General features: G+C 43.5%; 1 protein-coding gene across 1 annotated transcript in view; it reads right to left on the reverse strand.

Moving 5' to 3' along the window:
- TPMT (thiopurine S-methyltransferase) overlaps window positions 1–22,975 on the reverse strand; it is an 88,598-nt gene extending 65,623 nt beyond the window's left edge. Inside the window, exon 1 of the mRNA XM_082259316.1 lies at window positions 22,860–22,975. The gene's annotated coding sequence lies outside the window, so the exon portion shown is untranslated. The remainder of the gene's footprint in view (window positions 1–22,859) is intronic.
- Window positions 22,976–23,020: the final 45 nt, after the last annotated feature.

Below are 23,020 nucleotides of genomic sequence, written 5' to 3' on the forward strand. Positions count from 1 at the left end.
ATGGGATCAGCAATTGCAAAAACTAAAAATACATCAAATCTTTGGGCCCATCTAAGAGTTCATTATGTTAAATTATATCATGCAGCACAGAAAAAACACAATGAATCACAAGGTGAAATATCAGTATCCCAGGCAACAATAACAGATACGTTTCAGAAAAAAAAAAACAGGTGGCTAAATTCAGATGGAAGATCCCAACTGCTAGACAGAGTAGTCAGAGAGATGATGGTCACTGATAACCAGCCATTTACAATGGTGTCTGACTGGATTTAAGCGGTTGATGTCCATAGTTGAGCCAAGGTATACACTGAAGATTGACAAGTATTATAAGAAATGCTGGGAAAGATTCACTAAAAAGAATGCTGGAGCAGAAGTGAGCCCTTACATTCTATTCAGGTGAATATGGACTTGGAGGGTATTCTTGTCCTACTGCTGATAAGTGGGACATTGTGGCCAATGTCATTGAGACCCTCCTCCCCACAGAGGAAGTGACACTAGAGGTGAGTCATTACGACTCATCTGTCATCCCATGCATGAGAGTGCTGAAGATGCTTCTTCAAGAGAATGAAGGACCCAACACACGTGGCACTAAAACATGTAGGCAGGCCATGAGGGACAGCCTCACCAAACGTTTTGAGAAGCATGAAGAGAATAAAAATGTTGCGATTGCATGTCTTTCGGATCCTTGATACAAGAATCATGCTTTCTCTTCTGATGACGTATTGGCCAAGGCAAAACAATGGCTGATAGAAGATATTCAACAGGAGGTTTCTGCCGAAAAGACAAGTCAGGAAGAACCGGCTTCTGGAAGAGCAAGATGCTGCAATACGAGAAAAATGTCCAGAGACAATGGACAGAGGAGAAACTTCATTGAGATCGAATAGATGCCATGTTCAGTGTTTTATTGGGGCCTCATGCAGAGGATTCTTCTGAATCTGCAATAATGACCCTGGATGATGAACTTCATCTCTATTTGAAGGAACCAGTAATTGACAGAAGAAGTGGTGATCCTCTTCAGTTGTGGAAAGAAAATGAGGCATGCTACAAAAGACTTGCTTCTCATGCTAGAAGACACCTTTCTGCTCCTCCTTCCTGGTACCAAGTGAGCATGTTTTTAGTGAAGTGGCAGCAAAATATGAAAAAAACAGAAGCCGTTTACCTGGTGAACATGCTGAAATGTTATGCTTTCTGCACTATAATATTGTTCAACGACGTTCTGGGAGTATTGAAAGTGAGTAATACTATTGTCCAGTCCACTGTCTTTTGCACTGCAGCTACTAGATTTAATAATTTCAGACAGTGAGTGCACTACTGCAGCAGTTTATGTAAATTTTGTTTTGGGAAGCCTTTAGTTACTATTTTCCCAGCACTTTATTTTTCCCAGTTGTCTAAAGTCGTCTACTATTCTATGACTCCGTTCATATGATGTGAAACTGATGTATCTGCAAGTGAAAGCTGTGCGGTCTTCCTATCAGTTTTCATGCAGGTAAGGTGTGAAGAACGAGCCTTTAATGTTAATAAACATTAGATTTGTGTCAAAAATTGTCTTTATTTTTCAAAACTTTAAAAAGTACAAAATATTGTCAGATACTGATACTTTGTGACCAAAATATGACCTTATCGGTCTAGCCCTAGTTTGGATCAAACTCAGCTGATCCCTAGTAGGGGGATGATGAAGTCGTTGATATACTTACCTCATTCATCACACCTGCAAGCTTCCTCTGTACTCTAAGACCAGTCTTCTGAAGCCACTACTTTTTGCTGCCCAACCAGTCACAGCTCTCTGACATCACCCAGTACTATGCAGGAGCACCAGGAGGACCTGTCCACCACCCATGGTATTGAAGCTGCCAGGTGAACGAGAAGTAATATGGAGTATATCACCTCATTCATCACCCCCTGGTCAAAAGAATCATGAACCTTTTAAAGCAGTTAACCAATGCAAAGGTTAAAAAAAAAAATGTCCCCTGGAGTTCAGCTTTAAGCGTATAATATTAAAATCACAAAGCTCCAACTCAAACTCTGGTGTCATAACTGATCACGTTTCTTTCCTATCACATCTGAGCAGCCCATGTGACTATAGAGTCACACATGTGGGTGTATAGAGTGGTAAATGACAGCCCACTCCCTCCCTCCTCCTCCATGCCCATTAACCAGCTAAATATAATGGGGGAAGGCTAGATTAATGGAAACTTCACCTCCCTCTTATTCTAAAACAAAGGCTGGAGGGGCGTGACACAGTCTGTGACTGGCAGGAATCTGCCCACACCATGTTATTGCCAAAAAATAATAAAGATTTGATTTCAAATATATATTTGTATGACAATTTAAAACAGTTTGTTGATATTAATTATTTTTACGCTGTATTCAAAAATACTTTTTTTTTTTTTAACATGTGACCAGCAGCAGAGGACTAGAAGCTCCTGCTTAGGTTTCCCCCACTGGGAAAGAGCTGGGTCATGCGACAGCTGTATATCGATTAGGAAAAAGGGGTTCAGATTCTTTTTTTTTTTTTTAATTAAAATAATTACAGTGCCATCATCCACAGAAATAGAAGGGACAATGTAAATTAAACAGTAAGTGTTTATTACCACTTTAAGCAGTTACAGCAATATTTTTTTTTTAAAGGTAAACTTTTATTGTGCTATCAAAACAATACATACAACGAATATTAATAGAAAATACAGGAGTAATTTCCTGATAAAACAAAAGCAGGAACAGGGAAAAAGTAAACAAAGACAGTGCCGTTATATCAAATGTCCATACAGGACACAGTATATGCATAGTTATCACAGTGAAGATTAGACATAGGAGGGATATAAACAGGAGACATACAAAGGGGGGTGAGGGGAGGGGAAGGGAAGGAGAGAGGCCATACAGTCAATACTGAAAGGACTGAACATACATCTTCAGCAAATTAGGAGGAATCACCTGCAGGCAAAGAGGTCGTAGAATCAGACTCACTCTACCCAGATGGACCAAATTTTGTGAAATTTTTTTGGGCAGCCCCTAGCCCAGGGCTTGACAAATTTGCCTGACATCTAGGAGCCAGCTAAAAAAGTTAGGAGCCAGTTTTTTTTTTTTTAAACTAACAACCAAGCTTTATTTAAAAAAAAAAAAAAAACCGATACTAAATTTAATACGACTAGAACCCCGCTCTCCACTATAGGGCAATCGGATGGAAACAGACCGTCTGTCTGTATCCATCCGATGCCATCTGATCCGATGCATGGATGGATAGAAAATAGAACCACCATCCGTCTGTTTTTGGCGGACAGGATCAGATGGCGGCAGATTACCGCTCCATAGAGGAGATGAAGGGTCCGATCAGGTCTGCCTAAGAAACTGACAGGCGGACCTGATCAGACAGCCTGTGTGAAAGGGGCCTTCGGCTGTGTGGCTGTGGCATGGCAGGGAGATGATAAAAAAAAATAAATAAATATATATATATATATATATATATATATATATAGTGCCTTGCGAAAGTATTCGGCCCCCTTGAACTTTGCGACCTTTTGCCACATTTCAGGCTTCAAACATAAAGATATAAAACTGTAATTTTTTGTGAAGAAACAACAAGTGGTACACAATCATAAAGTAGAACGAAATTTATTGGATATTTCAAACTTTGTTAACAAATAAAAAACTGAAAAATTGGGCGTGCAAAATTATTCAGCCCCTTTACTTTCAGTGCAGCAAACTCTCTCCAGAAGTTCAGTGAGGATCTCTGAATGATCCAATGTTGACCTAAATGACTAATGATGATAAATAGAATCCACCTGTGTGTAATCAAGTCTCCGTATAAATGCACCTGCACTGTGATAGTCTCAGAGGTCCGTTTAAAGCACAGAGAGTATCATGAAGAACAAGGAACACACCAGGCAGGTCTGAGATACTGTTGTGGAGAAGTTTAAAGCTGGATTTGGATACAAAAAGATTTCCCAAGCTTTAAACATCCCAAGGAGCACAGTGCAAGCGATAATATTGAAATGGGAGTATCAAACCACTGCAAATCTACGAAGACCTGGCCGTCCCTCCAAACTTTCAGCTCATACAAGGAGAAGACTGATCAGAGATGCAGCCAAGAGGCCCATGATCACTCTGGATGAACTGTCAAACATGGTGGTGGCAGCATCATGGTTTGGGCCTGATTTTCTTCAGCAGGGACAGGGAAGATGGTTAAAATTGATGGGAAGATGGATGGAGCCAAATACAGGACCTTTCTGGAAGAAACCCTAATGGAGTCTGCAAAAGACCTGAGACTGGGACGGAGATTTGTCTTCCAACAAGACAATGATCCAAAACATAAAGTAAAATCTACAATGGAATAGTTCACAAATAAACATATCCAGGTGTTAGAATGGCCAAGTCAAAGTCCAGACCTGAATCCAATCGAGAATCTGTGGAAAACACTGAAAACTGCTGTTCACAAACGCTCTCCATCCAACCTCACTGAGCTCGAGCTGTTTTGAAAGGAGGAATGGGCAAAAATTTCAGTCTCTCGATGTGCAAAACTGATAGAGACATACCCCAAGCAATTTACAGCTGTAATCGCAGCAAAAGGTGGCGCTACAAAGTATTACCTTAAGGGGGCAGAATAATTTTGCACGCCTAATTTTTCAGTTTTTTTTTTGTTAAAAAAGTTGGAAATATCCAATAAATTTTGTTCTACTTCATGATTGTGTCCCACTTGTTGTTGATTCTTCACAAAAAATTACAGTTTTATATCTTTATGTTTGAAGCCTGAAATGTGGCAAAAGGTCAAAAAGTTCAAGGGGGCCGAATACTTTCGCAAGGCACTGTATATATATATATATATATATATATATATATATATATATATATATATATATATATATATTTTTTTTTTTTTCAATAATTGAAAAAAAAAAAAAAAGAAATATTATTATTATTATTTTTTAAATAATTTAAAAAATAAATAAATAATAACCACACTCCCTGTCCACTTACCTTTAAGCAAAGGTAAGTGGACAGGGAGATGAAGCCTGAAAAAACTTCCATCTCATATCCTCTTGGGAAGGAGATGGCCAGGCATTGAGAACAGGCAGTGGAAACAGTCATTAGTGACTGCTTGTGAAACTCCCGGCCACCACAAGAGGGCGCCAGTTCCTCGTTGGAAGCCCCTCTCATCAAGGCCGAAAAGCCGGGCCTCAATTTTCAGACGGCGCGGTAGTCCATGCACTCGGGGAGGAGGGGGCGCAAAAGGGATGACACCTCCTGCAGGGGACCCCAGCCACCAGGTCGCTAATTCTAGTCGCCAATGCGACCTGGCGCCCGGGGTTTGTCGAGCCATGCCCTAGCCTCATACGTCATTTTATAAAAGGGAAGTACTTGATTGGTTAGTGAGATCCAGAACGGTACGTCTGGGGGAATATCAGATTTCCAGTGCAATGCTATGGATTTTCTAGCATAAAAAAAAGGCAAAGCGTAAAAACATTTTAGTACGACTGGGGCTGTCCTCCTCATCCACATAGCCCAGCAGGCAATAAAGAGGATTACAAATGTTGGGTAGGAGTAGCAAGAAAGTCTGTCACAGCAGACCAGAAAGTCCTTATCAATGGTCACTCCCAAAACATATGAAAGAAAGTACCCTCAGCCTCAGAGCATTTTGCACAGGTAGGGGATACTAACTTGCCAATACGATGTAGGAATGTGGGTGTATAATACGCTCTATAAAGAAATTTCAATTGAATAACTTTGTCTCTAGAGGAAATGACCAATGGAATTTGCAAAGGAAGGACATCTTGTCACACCTCCTCCGACAGGTCCGGGATATTAGCCCTCCAAAGAGATTTGACGGCCATCAACCTTTTAGTTTTAGAATGTAATAAGGCAGAATAATATGTAGAAACCAGTTTGTCATGAGAGGGGTTATTAATTAGTTTCTCCAACTTAGAGGGTTGGCGGGAAACAGTGTGTAAACCAAATTGTGCAGCCGCAGTGTGTCGCAGCTGGAGGTATCTAAAGTGGGCGGTGGTGGGTAAGTTGTAGGAGCATTGTAGATCAGCAAAGGAGCGGAAGACACCCTCAGAAAATAAATGGGAGACTGATTTTATCCCATGTTTAGCCCAGAAAGCACTGTCGTCCCTACAAAAGAATTCATTAAATCTCGGGTTATGCCACAAGGGAGCATTAGAGGAGTGTACTATAGAGGACCGGGACCCATCTAGGTTGGAAGCTGTGAAGACCCTCAGAGTCACAGACAATATAGTAGTGTTCGGTCTACCCAGGGTAGAGCGACGATGGAGTACATTTTATAACGATTCAAAGGAGGTAAGTATAGCTGCCTCAAGGACTGACGCAGCATTATTAGTCTCAGGGTAGAACCACCAATGTGCGTGGGCCAACTGGGACGCTATGTAATAAAGCTGGATATTATACGCTGTGAAGCCTCCCTCAGGAACAGGTAACTGTAGAGCATCTCTAGCAATCCTAGCAGCCCGGCCCCCCCAAATAAAAGAGATTAACAGTGAGTCAATCTCCTGGAAGCGACGTTTGGGGACATACACCGGGGAGTAACACAATATATATATATATATATATATATATATAAATAAATAAAGGAAACGTGGCAGAAAAATAATTTTAAAAATATAAAATTTTATCCAGGACAGTAAGAGGGAGGGTAGCCCACAGTTTCAATGTAGCCTTGAGTCGGGTAATGAGCTGGTCTAGGTTGTTAGCAAAGAATCGGGAAAGGGGTAATTGAATTTCAATGCCCAGATACCGAAACCAATGGCCGAAGAGAATGCACCTCTCATGGTAGCTTTAAAGGCATCCCACACCATAAACATAGAAGAAGTTTGTGCGTTCACCAACCAATATGCATGCATCTCAGTCAACCCCTGATCAGCAACCGCCGAGTTCGCAAGCCATAACGGGCTCAGCCTCCACAATTCGTAATTAATAGGTGCCCCCAGAGTGAGGTCGGACACCGCTCTAGGGAGAAATGTAATATCCGAAAGCAAATTCAGCAATTCCTGAGGGATCAGACAGAGATCAATACAGGATAGGGTACCATGAGTGCCAGAGTAACATGAGTATTCCCTGGCCCCACCATGTTTCCATCTCCAGGCGTCCAGAAGGTCCAGTTTATCCAAATAAGAACAGAGAGGGGTGTGTGGATTAGACACACTCCCGGATCTATCTAGGGAGTTATCAAGAACCATATTAAAGTCACCTGCCATAATAAGGGGTCCCTTGGCTATTTCCAAAATCAAACCCAGGATCCGATCAAAGGAGGATTTAGTAAAGGTAGGGGGAATGTATAAATTTACCAGAGTATATGGTTTTCCCAGGAGATCTAAAAATAAGGATAATAATTAAACAAAAGGGTCTGTCTTAATATGCTTAATGGAGATGGGGGCAGATTTAGAAATATAAATAGAGGTACCCCTTGCATAGATGGAATAAGTGCAGTGAAGCACATAGGCTATATGGGCACATTTAAGAGCCATGACTCTGGACCCCTGGAGATGGGTCAACTGGAGGAGGATAATATGTGGATTATGCTGTTTCAGGTATTCAAACATTAGCAAATGCTTGACCTTGGAGTTAAGCCCCCTGACATTCCAAGAACTTATATGTAAATTAGCCATGAGACAGGAGAGAATCATGGTTGGCACCCTAGAGCCCCCCTGCTGGAATAGGGGCTCCCAGAATGCCAAGCCCACACACCACGGGTAGGAACACCTACAAGAACCTAGAAAAATAGTTGCATGAACCTCATCATGGATCATGGACTTTTTGACTAATAGACCTCAACTCCGATCTGGTTCCATTTGCTCAAACACCATTACACTTAATACTGGTGTACCACAGGGCTGTGGTGTGCTGAGCCTCTTCCTCTATTCCCTTTTCACTTTTGACTGCAGGCCTGTGAATGGATCTAATTGCATTATCAAGTTTGCAGATGATACTACCGTGATTGGTCTCATCACTAATAATGATGAGACTGCTTATAGGGAGGAGGTTCGGCACCTGGCCATATGGTGTAACAACAATAATTTGCTCCTTAATACTTCTAAGACAAAGGAGCTTATTGTGGACTTCAGGAGGGAGACGGGAGGCACGCTTGACGCCATCCATATTAATGGGATGGCTGTTGAGCGTGTCCCTAGTTTTAAGTTCCTAGGAATTCATTTCTCGGCGGACCTGTCTTGGGCTATTAACACCTCTAGCCTAGTTAAGAAGGCTCAACAATGTCTCTTTTTCTTGAGGACACTCAAGAAAAATCATTTTTCCATGGATATTCTGGTGAACGTCTACCGCTGTGCATTAGAGAGTATCCTGACCAGCTGTGTCACAGTCTGATATGGGAACTGCTCTGTTGCAGAGCGTAAGGCACTGCAGCGGGTGGTGAAAACTGCCCAGCGTATTATAGGGACTTCACTCCCAGCCATAGAGGATATTCAAAAGAGATGCTGTTTGCGTCGGGCTCGCAATATTCTTAGGGACTCCTCTCATCCGGCTCATAGTCTGTTTACTCTTTTGCCTTCTGGTAGGCGTTTTAGGTGCCTCCAGACTAGGACTAGTCGACTGAAGAACAGCTTTTTTCCCAGAGCTGTCTCTTTAGTGAATTTTGCTACTCACTGAGAGTGTTATCATATTCCTTTTTCTTTTTTTTCATTATAGTATATATATATATTTTTTAAATTTATTGTTAGAGTTAATATTTCTATTTTAATTAATTATGCTAATTGTGTAAAATTGTATATCCTGTACCTGCGATTGTTGCATTCTGGTTAGACCTAAACTGCATTTCGTTGCCTTGTATTTGTACATGTGTAATGACAATAAAGTTGAATCTAATCTAATCTAATCTAACCAGGGGGTGAATGATAACAGATCACACATAGGCACAGAAAAACACAACAAACCAAGAGAAATAGCAATGAAACCCCTTGAAAAAGAAAAAAGGCAAAAACATCCCTAGCCCACCCGGCCCTCAAGTCCCAACTATTGAGAGCTTTGAATCCCATAACAAAACCAAAATATTGGGAAAGCATAGAGCTGCCCGTCTACAGGCAGGGTATACTGTCAGGTAAGGAAAACAAGAAGTAGAAGTGGATCATTATAAAAAATTCTGCCCAAAGGTGCCCTTCTGGGGAACAGTAGAAAAATCGGGACAGGACAATCATCCAGGAGAAAATCAGATTCCCCAGCACAACGTGAGCTTGAGAAAGAACTGAGGGGCTGCAAACTAAGTCCAAGCTAGCACAGGTGTAGGTTTCCACTCAATAGGGAGGTGAGTGACGGTCCCGGAGTGCAGGATCTCTGTGACCCAGAGGGTCCACCCACTGAGCTGCTTCCTGAGGGTCCAGGAAGAAGTGAGCCTTGCTTTGGTAAATGATGCGCAGGCATGCAGGATACAACATACTGTATGGCAATTGTAGGTCACGTAATTTCTTCACAGCAAGGAATGAGGCCCATTGCTTCTGTGTAATGGCCGAGAAGTCAGGGAAGATGGTAATGGTATTATTATTGTAGGAGATGTGACCCCTCTCCCTGGAGGCTCCGAGCACAGCCTCCCTGTCATGATAATGCAGCAGCTTAATGAGAATGGGTCGGGTGGCTCCCCAGGTGGCAGTGGGTGCAACGGAACCCTATGCACTCTCTCTATAGTAAATAAGGGGGAGAAAGTATTAACCCCAAATGTAGTGTTGAGCCAATGTTCCATAAAGGATTCAGGGGTCTTACCCTCACAGCCCTCAGGGAACCCCAAAAAATGCAAATTGTTGCGCCGCAGGCGATCTTCCAAGTCAGTGAGTTTGTCAGCGGTGGCAGCATGATCCCTCTTTAACTCAGTCACAGAAGTCTGCAGGGGGCGGGTAGAGTCCTCAATATCACTGATGCGTTGTTCAGCATTACTAACTCTGTGGCGGAGTTTATGGACATCCTGTTTTAGGAATGATAAGTCCATCCGAACAGAGATGTAACAGAGACATAAAATTGCTGTCCTTTTTCCCCCCACAAATGGAATTGGATTATTGCTCTTTACGACAGAAGATCTTATCCGAGAGAAAGGACTTCAATCTGATACCCCAGTATCAAAGGCAGGGACCAAGGCCTGTTTGGCCAATAGGGAATTGCTGCAAACATTGCCACTGTCTTAGCAGAAGACTCACCCCCCCTCCCCCCAAAAAAAGAAAAAATACATATATAGATCGAACTGGAAAGCATATGGCTCATGAGACTTTTCCTGATCTGACACAGCATCCGCACCCAGGGCTTGGCCCTGGCTCCTAGGGAAAAGCTTTACAGCTTTTTACAGTAGAGATGGTACCGGATCTAATCTTGTCCAAAGATAAAATCCACTTGGAGGGTAGGAACCACCTATTGCCCAATTGGGCCACAGAGTATGGATTATTTTCAGAAATTCTATGTAGATTTAAAAGAGATAACAGAAGATTCTTCTCCACCCAGATCACAGTCATCTCTACCTCTTCTCAGTGGACTGACCCTGCAGGTTCTGACCTGCCCCCTGATGTAGGATACCACTGTGGAGTTGTTCAGCCTCACTGGAGACTAAAAAGCTTGCTGTCAGGTGACATGGAGCATGAAGGAGTGTTTAAACTAACTTCCCAACTGGGGAGATCTACTGGCAAAACAACATCCTAACAGGGGAGTTCCACTGGCAATAACTCAGCAGCACAGAAGATTTATTACTGTGCCAGCACCCGTGGCTTCATCTGGCCTGTTTGCAAGCCATGAATCGCTGTGTGCATTGACAACATTGGAGATGAAAACCCCTTTCAGGACAGGAGGCCTTTTCCATTGAGCATACCTCAATATAGGGATGGGAGAGACCATAGTCCTAATCATAAGGTAACAGGAGACACTGACAGGTGAAGAGAGGAAATTTAGGAATACCCTGCTTCCTACCACCAGTATGCTCTAGTGGCAAAAACTATGTATCCTGAACAATGATGGATTAGGCTCTCAGATACACAAGGATTTGCGAAAGAGTCACAAGACCCTTTTTGAAAGACTAGCCAGCCAATCTCTTGTAGGGTTTTGAGAACTCCCTCCGTATACTTGACAGGAATTCCTGTCTAGAGGAGTGGATTAAGAACCCAACCAGCAGACATATATGCTGCAAAATGTCTTAATCCATGTAGAAACAGAGATACTGTATGTCAGAAGACAGCTCTGGTAATTGGAAATAGGCATCCCCCTGAGCAACAATAGAACTCCTCTTAAAACCACATCTGCTGGAATTGGAATGGCCGTCCCTAGAGATGGTAAGAACCACGTTTGCTAGCAGAACTTGCTTATTGTTGCTGGAGCAAAGGATTCCTTCTGGCATAGTCAGAGGCTTGAAGGTGGCTGATTGACCAGCATGGCCTGAAGTGCTTTACGTGAAGGTCCAACGTCCGAGACCAAAGCTGTATCTTCCTAGCAAAAGAGAAGCAACCAGGTACCCATAGGATGCATATGGGTGGCACAAATATAAAAAAGACAAGTAAGCAACCTCTCCCCCCAGAAGTGGAGCTCTTTGCTGACTACTTGGTTGAGCACTCCTTCTCTCTTCAATTCTTTCTGGACTCCAGGCCGGAACTGCAGTAGCAAACTTTTTTTTAAGTTAGACACCGACTCTTGAACTGCAGTCCTCTTTTATTCAGCAGACATGTACTCTGAGGGAAGGAGGCCAGACTAAACACAGCTCTTAGCTAGGGCTGGGCGATAAATCGATTTATCGTTTTTTTTAGTTTGAAACGATTTTTTTTTTTTTAAACTCGAGTTTTTTCTACAATACTTTTTTCTGCCTTGTGCAGCCACCGAACTCCCCAGTAACGGACCACCGCCGCCCCTGGATGTGACGTCAGCTGCGGGGCGGGCGGTGCGTCTGTACAGGCCGGGGCTGCGGCGCGCTGTGATAGGTAAAGTCTCCCCGGAGTTCTCTGTACCTATCACAGCGCGCCGCAACCCCTCATACCCAGTACATAGGTATGGCAGCTCTCCAGTACACTGTCCACTGTTCTCTTGTGTGCGCTTCCGGCTCTCCCCCTCATCCCCTATTTGTTCCCCATCCTTTTTGGTTACACTGTGCTTTTTGGGTTGTTGCTCAATTTCCAGTCCAACGAGGCATTCATATGCACCTCCTCCTTGTTGGCGTGCCACCATGTCTATTGCCACCATACAAGCATGAAGCAGTGGTTCTCCCTTTTCTCCAGTTTGATCAGTCCCCACTGCCAAAACTTTGCCACTTTCTCGATCAACCACAACAGCACCAACACCCTTCCCTCCTCTAGCCTGGTTCAACTGTGCAGCTTCCACAGCCCTGCACATGTAACTACCAATTCTTAACTTCTCCTCATCAGACACTCCTCCTCCATGACTGCCTTGCTCCAGGTTCACGGTCTTAGGCTTCGCATGGTAGGTGCTAGGCCAAATTCCTGCCCACACTTGCTGCTCCTTACAATTCCTTGCTGCACGCGATGGGACTGAAACCACAAATGGTTCTCCCAATTCAGTTAAGTCGATAGGGTCACAGACGCACCGCCCGCAGCTGACGTCACATCCAGGCGCGGCGGTGGTCCGTCAGAGTCAGACACACATATACAGCGCTTCTCCTTCTCCTCAGTCCTCCCTCCAGACTCTGCAGTCATTTTTCAAGTGCATTGGAAAAAAAATCAAAAATCGAATCGAAACTTGAATTTTTCTTTAAAAATCGAAGATTTTTTTTTTTTTTTTTAGGCAAAATCGCCCAGCCCTACTCTTAGCTGTCAAATGAGGCTAGCCCTTGAAGGGGACTGTTTAGACTCTCACAATAAAGACAAGATTGTCCTACTTGTAGAATTACTTCCAACTATTTGCAATCAAATGAAGTTTTCACTTAAAGGGGACTGCTGGACTCTCGCAATGCAAACATGATAGTCCCCACTTGTAGAATTATCAAATTAAGCTAGCCCTATAAGGAGATTGTTTAGACTCTCGCAATGCAGACAAGAATGTTTTACTTGTAGAATCATCTCCAGCTATTTGCCATCAAGATACGGTTAGCCCTTCAAGGAGCAGAATAAGGACACACCCAATCATCCTGATTGAGTATACCCCTGAAGGACACAGCATCCTCCAATGACAACTCCATGTATACGGCTAAGCTGATGAAGGCCACATCAACCAAACAGATGACTCATTATGCTGGAAAACCTCTTCCCTCATAAGTGCCTTAATCTCACATCCTGCAGTGCAGGTAGAAGTGTCCTGGTTGGGGTTTGAAGTTGAGCAACCCAGTACTGCAAGGTGCTGACCACTAAGGCATTCTGCTGCTCTGTTCTTCTGTTCAATTTGCACCCCTCTTGAACAATGATCTTCTAGGTTAAACATCATAGGAAAAAAGGCAATGCACTCCTTTGGAAGTGCTAAATACTTGCATTGCAGGTACCTCTGCCATTTTAGGCACCCTAGCAGCCTACGAAAGGAGGAAAAAAAATCCTGCTCAAAGATCTTCCTAGGCTGCATATTTATTTTAGGAATTGTTTGAAGAGATTAAAATTGGCCAATTGACTGGTCCTGCAAGGAAAAGCTTGACATTGTCAGAGTAAAGAATCCATGCACAGGGAGAGTTGCAACAGACTCCTTTAGAGAGTGTCTTGACTACCCATGGCAACCTAATGGTCTCTGTCATCTTGCTTCTTGAACAAGGCAGGAAATTCATACAGGGTTTTACCAGCCAAGGCATGAGCAGCAAAGGCCCAGTTTATGGTGTGCATAATACATGTAGATCTGGAGACGATTAATAGCAAGCGTCCATTATTCAGCTTTTCTTACACTAGTTTTAAGAGACCTGCAAAATGGCTGACAATCCAGAAACAGTATCAGGAAGACACTGCCCCCCTCCAGCTATAACCTGCATAGAGTAGACAAGGCATAGGGCTAGGCTGCAGAGGACTTGTTGCAGAAATAAACAAATCTCAGTAATTTTAAGGGAGACCTCCAAATTGTTAAGGAAATAAATATTATAACATGTACAATTGCCACTCAAGCCATGCAGTAATTTATTAACTACTTGCAGCCCGCCCACCATCAAATGATGGCGGAGCGGTGCGGCTCTCGTTCTGGGAGGAGGTCATATGACGGCGCTCCAGAATGGGTGCGCAGCACGGTGAAAGTGGCTGCACCGTGTTCCTAGGACACAACCCGACCCTGATCTTGGTAAAGAGCCAATGACGTGGCTCTTTACCCATGTGAGCGGCTGTGTCCAATCGCAGCCGGTCACATGGAAATGTGGAAGTGCCGTTTATCGGCGCTCCTCGCCTCACACTGTCAGAGTGTGTGGCGAGGAGAGCTGATCAGCGGCTGCTTCTCAAAGGGGAGTGCAGGACAAGTACTCAGGGCACTGATCATCATACAGAGGCTTTCTAGGAGCATAAATTACATTTATAATTTCCTGAAAACCTAACACTTTTTTGAAGGCCCCTCATATTTCTAACGCATACATTGTACATACCAAGATTTACACACCAAAATACATTCTGCTGAGCATAAGGGTAAAAAAAAAAAAAAGATTACCTGTGGTTTTAGTAGTACAGTTGTCCACAGGAGAGCATTGCCCCAGGCAGAGGGCAGGGACGTGGTCAGCCACAGCGAACAGAATTGTTCAGGCTGCAATATTGTCCATAGTCAGTACAGGCAGGGATACTGCCCATATACAGTCCAGGTATAGATATTGCCAGCAGTGCCAAAATATTGGTCCTGGTATTAGGCAGGAGCATGGTCCATAGTACAGCTAGCAGGCCAGGAAAGAATGGGGACAGGGGTAGAAGCTTCTCCCACCCAAATCGCTTTGAAGCCTCCGGTCTCCAGACCCTAATCCGGGAATGAGAAAACCAAAAAATTTGTTTTCTCATCCAGAAAAACAATTCTGAAGCCCCTCACATACGTGAGACCCCTGTGTTATGAATCCCACTACTCCAGTAGCAGGGTAAAAGATCAGTCCAAGATGCAAGCAAAAAGCATGGTCAACAAACAGTCCAAGGTCATTTCCAGAGCGGGCAGAGGTAGAGTTTAGCGTTAGGCAGAAGCGTGGTCAAATAACAAGCCAGGGTAAGTTCCAGGGACGGCAGAGGTATGTACAATTTAGTGCAGTGGCATAAGGGGTGTGGAGTTAAATGACAGGACTTGAGAATTATGTTTACCATACTTTACTAATAATGTAGAGAAGTATGGTAACGGACAAAAACAGTCACCTATATAGAGGCCTGGTTGGGAAGGACACTGGGGGCAATAATACGCAGTGTTTCTTCTAAATACTCCTCTGGAGCACACCCAACATTTTTGCTGTCTTTGGCCTGTTTAACAGGGGGGAGGAGTTTTAGGAAAATAGCGTTCTTAGAGTCTATTCACTGAATCTGAGCAAATGCTTGCTGGTGGGCCTTCGGGGTACAAAAGGGCGGTGATAATTTCCTCTCGATAGGATAACGGGGTCTCGATAGATTTACTGTAAATAATATAGGTATTATACATGGCCAAACTGAAAAAAATAGAAACTTTTTATACCAATGGCGGGTTTTTCTTGTGGGAAGGTAGGGTTCGATCATTTGGGCATTGAAGTCGACTCCCCCCCATGAGCAAATACTAGTCGTGGACACATTCTGGTTTCTTGATTGGGCCGTTCCTTCTGGGGATTTCCACATAGGTGTCATTATGAATGGATGAGAGCATGTATAAGTTTCTTCTGTCCCTCCACCTGATAGCCAATATCTCATCATTCCACAAACACACCGTCTCCCCTTGTGGTAGTCTTTCATTAACAAGCCTTTGCGAGAAGCCCTTCCAATTGGCTCTCACTGGACCACATGCTGAAGTCTTCTTCCAGTGAATATTGCGGAAGAGGGGCAAGCTTGTGTAGTAGTTATCCACATATAGATGGTAACCCTTTTCCAGGAGTGGATATACAAGCTCTCAAACCTTTCCGCTTGCTCCAATGTACTCTAGGCATTCAGGGGGATGCAACTGGGTGTCTTTCCCTTCGTAAACCAGGAAGGTGTAGATGTACCCCGTGGCTCTGTCACATTATTTGTAGAGATTAAACCCATATCTGGCCCTTTTGCTGGGGATAAACTGCTTGAAGCCCAGCCATTCTGTGAAATGGACAAGTGACTCATCCACAGAGATATTTTGGTCGGGGTAAATAACTGGGTGAAATTCTCAGAGAAAAAAAACTTGGAAGTGGCCGAATTTTAAATAATTTGTCGTATGCTGAGTCATTTTGGGGAGGGCACTTGATCTTGGCAAAATGGATGAGAAGATTGGCATGTGGTGGATAGCGTCGGTTGACCAGCATTCATTTTTTTTTTTTTGTGAGCCCCATATTCAAAGTGAGACCCAAAAATATTTTAAATTCCTCCACGGTTAGTTCTCTCCACTCATAGGGACAGGCGTAACTTGAATCTGGGTTTCTTGAGATAAACTGTTGTGCATAGAGGTTGCACTGGGCCACGATGGAAGATAAAAGATCTTGGGTAAAAATTAAATTTAAAAAATCAATAGGAACAAAGTTCTCTGTATTAACTTGGATACTTGCCTGGACGGTAAAAGGGGGGGGTGTTTGCTGCTCCTGAATTGGGGGAAGCCACATAGGGTTTTGAATGGCATAGGGAAGGCTGGCATGGGTCCTAACCCTTTGGGACTGAGATGACACCCCACTAGTGCTTGGCTTTTTGTGCAGTGGTACTCTATTTCTCGTGGATGGCACTGCGCCACTAGTGGATGCCACTTCGCTACTGGTGGATGGCATGGAGCTGCTGGCTGATGCCACTGCGCTACTTGTGGTTGCCTGCTCCTCACCAGAACGCCTTAGTTTCATGGGCACACATTTCTCTTCCTCCAATTCCGTACCAAATCCACTGCTTAAAAGGGGTTCAAATGCCGAATCAGAACCGGACTCAGACTCCGAGAGCTCTCCGCTGCTCTCGTTGCTCAAGCTAAAAAGCTGGTATGCCTCCTCACTGGAATACTTTATTTCCACCATACTGAAGACTGTGGGCTGTGGTGCGATAAGGACTCTAGGACAGATGTGGCTGCACTGATGAATGCTGAATAGGATAGTCTAACGAGGCTGCACTGCTGGGTGCTGCAGAGGCTGCACTGCTGGGTTCTGATGAGGGTGCAATAATGCACTGCACTGAGGCTGCACTGATTAGCCGGCACTGATGTGCACTAATGGGGTAGCACAGATGTGCACTGATGAGGATTGACTGATAGGGTGGGACTGATGTGCACTATTGGACACTGTAGTGGCACTGACTAGCACTGTAGTGGCACGGATGAGCACTGTAGTGGCATGAAGGGACCCTGTACTGGCACTGATGGGCACTGTAGAACACTGTAGTGGTGCAGACTAGCACTAATGGCACTGTAGAGCACTCACTTTTGGGCACTGATGTGCACTATTGGACACTGTAGTGGCACAGATGAGCACTGTAGTGGCACAGATGAGCACTGTAGTGGCACAGATGAGCACTGTAGTTGCACTAATGTGGCACCGATGAGCTGTGTAGTGGCACTGAATATCTTCATTACAAATATTAACCACATACAGTTAACACAACAAAATATTTTTCTCTTTAGTAGGCTTTAAAAAATATATTTTTTTCTTACTATTAGCGATAGATCGGCTATTAGTGTGAGCACCTTCCGTGTTTTTTCTTAAAAAATATCCATTTAACGTTAACTTCTTACTACCCTGCCCTGGTGTGGAGTCCCTTTAACTGGGCTATTATGTCCGGTTGGGGGAAGATCTGCCTGATCAGTTGACCACTGAATGGCTGTTACAGAGACCAGATGATCATGAGCCAGTCCCGCCAGCTCCTGATCATTACTAGAGACCGGGAACTGTTTTTGACAGCTAGGTCACCGCGCTCGGAGCTTACTTTCAGCACAGAAACCTCTGCCGCCCATGGGCACATATGTGTGGCATGTGAACGTTAAAGCCGATCCTTTTTTCCTGCCGCACGGGTGGCAACAGTTTAAGGATTATATCATTTTATTTAAGTATATGTAAACCCTAACAGTGAATTTCACTTGTTTCTTTCCATTAGTTAAAGTGGAAATCCAGGGTTTTCCTAACTCTGCATGCTTAAGCTTGCTTCCACCCCCATTCTAACTACCCTGTGAAAGGAAGATACTTATACCCATCTATGCTGAGGGTGCCCTGGTCCAGACATGTGATTGGCTCCCAGTTGCGGCTTCAAGTGGGAGGAGGGACAACCGAAAATGGATGCTCAATAGTAAGCCTATGGGTGATGTCACTGCTGAGGCACTTCAGCTGTTGTCTGATCTCTCCTCTCCCCTGAAGAAGGCCACTGGGACGATCATGTGACCTGACTGGAGCGCCCTGAGAATAGGTAAGTATAAGGCCCCTTTCACACGAGCGGTTAGATTTCAGCTTTTAACTGTGGATAGGGGAATTTATTCACCGCAGCTAAATGCAGACAATGCATCCGTATGGCCCCATTTACACACTGCGTTTAGCAACATTTTATAACATTAAGTTTTGGGCATTTAGGAAAAATAAAGTTGACAGCGTCCATAAGCGAAGTACCACAGCTTTCTGTATATAAACGCAGTTATTCGCAGTACAAAGAAAAAATAAGTAAACAATTGCTATACAAAAGGCAAGAATTTGTTACCGCAGCCGCGTGTAAATGCAAGTAATTGCATATAAAACACAATGTACAAATGTGAGTAATCTTTGTGCCAGGAGTATTGGAGTTTTTAAAATAACAAAACATGCTTTTACCAGCGGCAGAACAAACGCCCGTGTGAAAGGGGCCTTAGCATCTTCCTTTCACAGGTAGGCAGAATAGGAGTTAGAATGGGGGTAGGAGCAGGTTTAAGCTTAGTTAGTTCTAGACTTGAATTACACTTTAACAACTTCTACAGTGCATCTGGAAAGTATTCACAGCGCTTCACTTTTTCCACATTTTTTTCCAACAAACTTCTTGTCATTATAGGGTATTGTTTGTAGAATTTGGAGGAAAATAATGAATTTAATCCTTTTTTAAATAAGGCTGTAACATAACAAAATGTGGAAAAAGTAAAGCGCTGTGAATAATTTCAGGATGCACTGCCATGCAACACTGTACCCAAATTAAGTTTTTTACTTTTTTTTTTTTTTTTTAAAGACAGATAGAGCTTTCTTCCAGTGGTATGTAATCACCACTGGGTTTTTTTATTTTTTGCTAAACAAATGAAAAAAAAAAAAAATGAAAAATTTTGAAAAACAAAAATGTTTTATTTTCGGTTATAAAATTTTGCAAATAAGTAGTTTTTCTTCTTCGCTGATGAGGAGGCACTTGATAACCTAAACTGATTGGCACTGATGGGGTGGCACTGATGATCAGTGCCCTGATTTCCAGTGTCAACAATGTACTTAATGTGCCCTGTCAGCCTTGCCGGTTATCGGCTCTCCTTTCTCATATAATGACAGTGTGTGAGGAAAGGACTGCCCATAACTGGCAAGCGTGTTTACATGTGATCAGCTGTGATTGGATACAGCTGATCACATGGTAAAGGGCTGCAGTGAATGGCCCTTTACCACGATCACACACAGCGTGAGAGATGTCACCATCACACCATGGATCTCCAAAGTGGGTCCAAAGCCTTCTTCAGCAATCACATTGTTACAACAAATAACAATGTTTCAGAGCCACGCAAGACCCCTTTATCAGGCATGTGACGAAGGGGCCCTTGTAGCTCCGAAACGTTGCTATTTGTTGTAACAATGTGATCGCTGAATAAAGCTTTGGACCCACTTTGGAGATCCATGGTGTGCTGGTGACATCTCTCGCTCTGACTATTCACTGGTTCCAGCCGTTGGTTGCTTCAGCAGCACCCACTGATATATACAGCCATCTCTACAGGAATGTGCGCTGGGAATATTGTGTTGGAATCAAAGGACACAGAGGGGCACGCAGGAGGGCGCGCTTCTGGGAGGATGTCCATGGATGACCCCCAGAACTGGAGAGGCGTGCTGTAGCCATCTTTCATCCATAGCGTGGACGGAAATGGGTTAAATATACGATTAAAAGCAGTTTGTTATATCTGAAAAAAAAAAAATACTTTTTTATTTTGTCAGGAATCCAGAGCTGACCTGTGTCCTGTGTACCCTTGTTATGTCAAGCAGTACTGAAAACCCCTAAACTTTTATGGCAAAGAGGAAGGAGGGGGGTGTTCTATAGTCCCAGCACATTTCCTGTACTAGGGTGAAAACAGTGTTCCTTCATTGATACAGTACAGTAAGTGTTGTTACAGAACAGGGAGTGTGTTATTGGCAGGGTCTCCGGGTAAAATAAAAAAAAAAGCCTGATAAGAAATGCGTCCACCATATCTAAGGACTAGTGCGCTGCAATATACTGTATAAGATGCTTGGTCTTGCTTTTAGGTACTGTGATAAGCTCCTGCTCTGTCATACTGAATATTTATTTCAGGTACTTATAGAGCACTGTCAATTTATGCAGTGCTTTACATATATATTGTACAATCACTACCCTTTAAGGAGCTTACAATCTAAGGTCCCTTAACCACTTTACCACTGGAGGATTTTGCTGTCTTACGTCTGGGCCACTTTTTGTGATTCGGCACTGTGCAACTTTAACTGACAATTTTGCGGTCATGCAACGCCATACCCAAACGAAATTTACGTCCTTTTTTTCCCCACAAACAGAGCTTTCTTTTGGTGGTATTTGATCACCTGTGCGATTTTTATTTTTTGCGCTATAAACAAAATATTGCGACAATTTTGAAAAAATAACAATATTTTTCACATTTTTTTATATGAAACCCCCCCCCCCCCAAAAAAAAAATGTAAAAATCAAAATGTTTTATCATTTTATGCCAATTTGTTTTCTGCTACATATTTTTGGTAAAAAAAAAAAAATCACAATAAGCGTATTTTGATTGGTTTGCGCTTTACTAAGTTATTGCGTTTACTAAGGGAAAGATTTCTGTCATTTTTGGTGTTTTTTTTTTTTTAACGAGTAATGGCGGCGATCTGCGATTTTTTTTTTACGGGACTGCGACATTGCGGCGGACAGATCGGACCCTTGACTGACATTTTTGACACTTTTGGGGGTACCAGTGACATTACTACAGCAATCAGTGCTATAAATATGCACTGTTACTGTAAAAATGACACTGGCAGGGAAGGGGTTAATATTATTGGAGAGGGAGGGGTTAATGTATGCCTGGTGCTTACTGACGTGTGTGGGAAGAGGTGACGGAGTGACACAAGGACAGATCGCAGGTTCAGCTATGCTGAACCCTGCAATCTGACCCTGCCTGTCACTTAGGAGATCCGCCCGCTTTGTTTACACAAGCAGGCGGATCTACAGACTCGATTCCCCGACGATCGGGGAAGAGCGGCGGTGATTACCACCGCTCCTCCCCTGGCCCGACTCCTGCTGTGACAGAATACAGTGGGAGCTAGCCTCCGGCGGTGCTCGCGCCCCGCCGAGAAGGGGGGAGTGTCTGGCGGCGTAGGTCTATGTCGCCAGACGATAACGAACCACTTTGCCGCAGTAGAGCTCTAGTGAGCAGCGGTAAACTGGTTAAGCTCCGTATACACGGGCCGAATGCCAGGTGACCTATGATGACCTATGAATGCCCCGGTTTTCATTGAACCGGCCGACATTTGGCTCATGTATATGTCAGCCAGTCCGACAGAAGCATGCTGGAAAACCAGCAGCTGACCAGCTCCTGATCAGCACTCTCAAGCCAATGGCTGAGAGCACTGATTGGAGTGTTCTGGTGGGGGGCTGTCCCCTTGTCAGAACACAACAGCCCAGTAGGAGAGATCGCTATACTAACGTTGGATCGGAGCTGACAGTTTTTTTTCCAGAAAAAAAACTCATAGTGTGTACCAGGCCTAACTCACATTCATACACATACTAGGGCCATCTAAAGCCCCGTACACACAATGAAAATATCGGACAAATGATCGTTGTTTTTTTTTTTTTTTTTTGCATGCTAGTCTTATATTGAAAACCAATAAAGTTACGAAAATTCTCGTATGACAGAATACAATTTCAGAAGTGATGTAATCTATTGTATTCTGATTTCCGTGCATGTGTGGTCTTGGTCTTCCCGTTTTTTTACGGACGAATCTTGTACTGATTATATGAAAATCGTTCATTCGTTCGAGTAAAACTTTTACGTTTATCCTTTCGGATATTTGCACATGAACTGTCGTGATGGGCTCTCGAATGCTTTGTACTGATGATCAGATTATCGGAGGAACTGATAATCCGATCATTAGTATATAGCTTTGGAGAGCCCATCACAATGTGAAAATATCCAAAGGGACAGAGCGAAAGCGGTGTCTTTCATCCAATTTTCTCATTGCGTGTACAGTACTAGACATCAGACAGGAGCCATCCATGCAAGGCACAGGGAGAACATGCCTACTCAGGCAGGCAGTGCTTTGGTTGGGATCCAAACAGACGACCCCTAGTGCTGATAAGTGGTAGTACTAACAACAAGGGCTTATGCACACTTCATAAAAAAAACTGCTTTTACAGGCATCTGAGCTTTTTATTTTTCTGCCTAAAAGCATAAAGAAGCTTGTGCTTTTTTTTTGCTTTTTTTAGCATATGCATTTTTTACACAAACTCTCCCCTCAGCTCATTTTTGTACGTTTTTTTAGCCTTTCCTGCTCGAAAGCTCCTCTCAAAAATGCAAATCTGCCTTCTCTATTTCTCTAACAGACAGTTCACCTCGTTCACTATATTCTGCACTAATATAAAAACCCAAGGTAAAGCATGCATTCTATTTCTACACTCTATAGCAAACAGGAGGTCCAAATAGTTACAGGTAGTAAAAGGAAAACTCACTGCACTTCAGAATCACGCGTTAGAACAGAAGTCTTCTTGGCTTGCTGTGAAGCCTGGCGTTCCCCTCAGCAAATATGGCCGCACCGCCGCTCACTAATAGCCCAATTCGCTGTCGTCAAGCTGATCACGTGCACAAACGCAGCGTGCGCTGTAGAAAAAGG

Source organism: Pelophylax lessonae (genome assembly GCF_965119305.1).
Source record: "Pelophylax lessonae genome assembly, chromosome: 5".
In the NCBI taxonomy this organism is placed as follows: domain Eukaryota; kingdom Metazoa; phylum Chordata; class Amphibia; order Anura; family Ranidae; genus Pelophylax; species Pelophylax lessonae.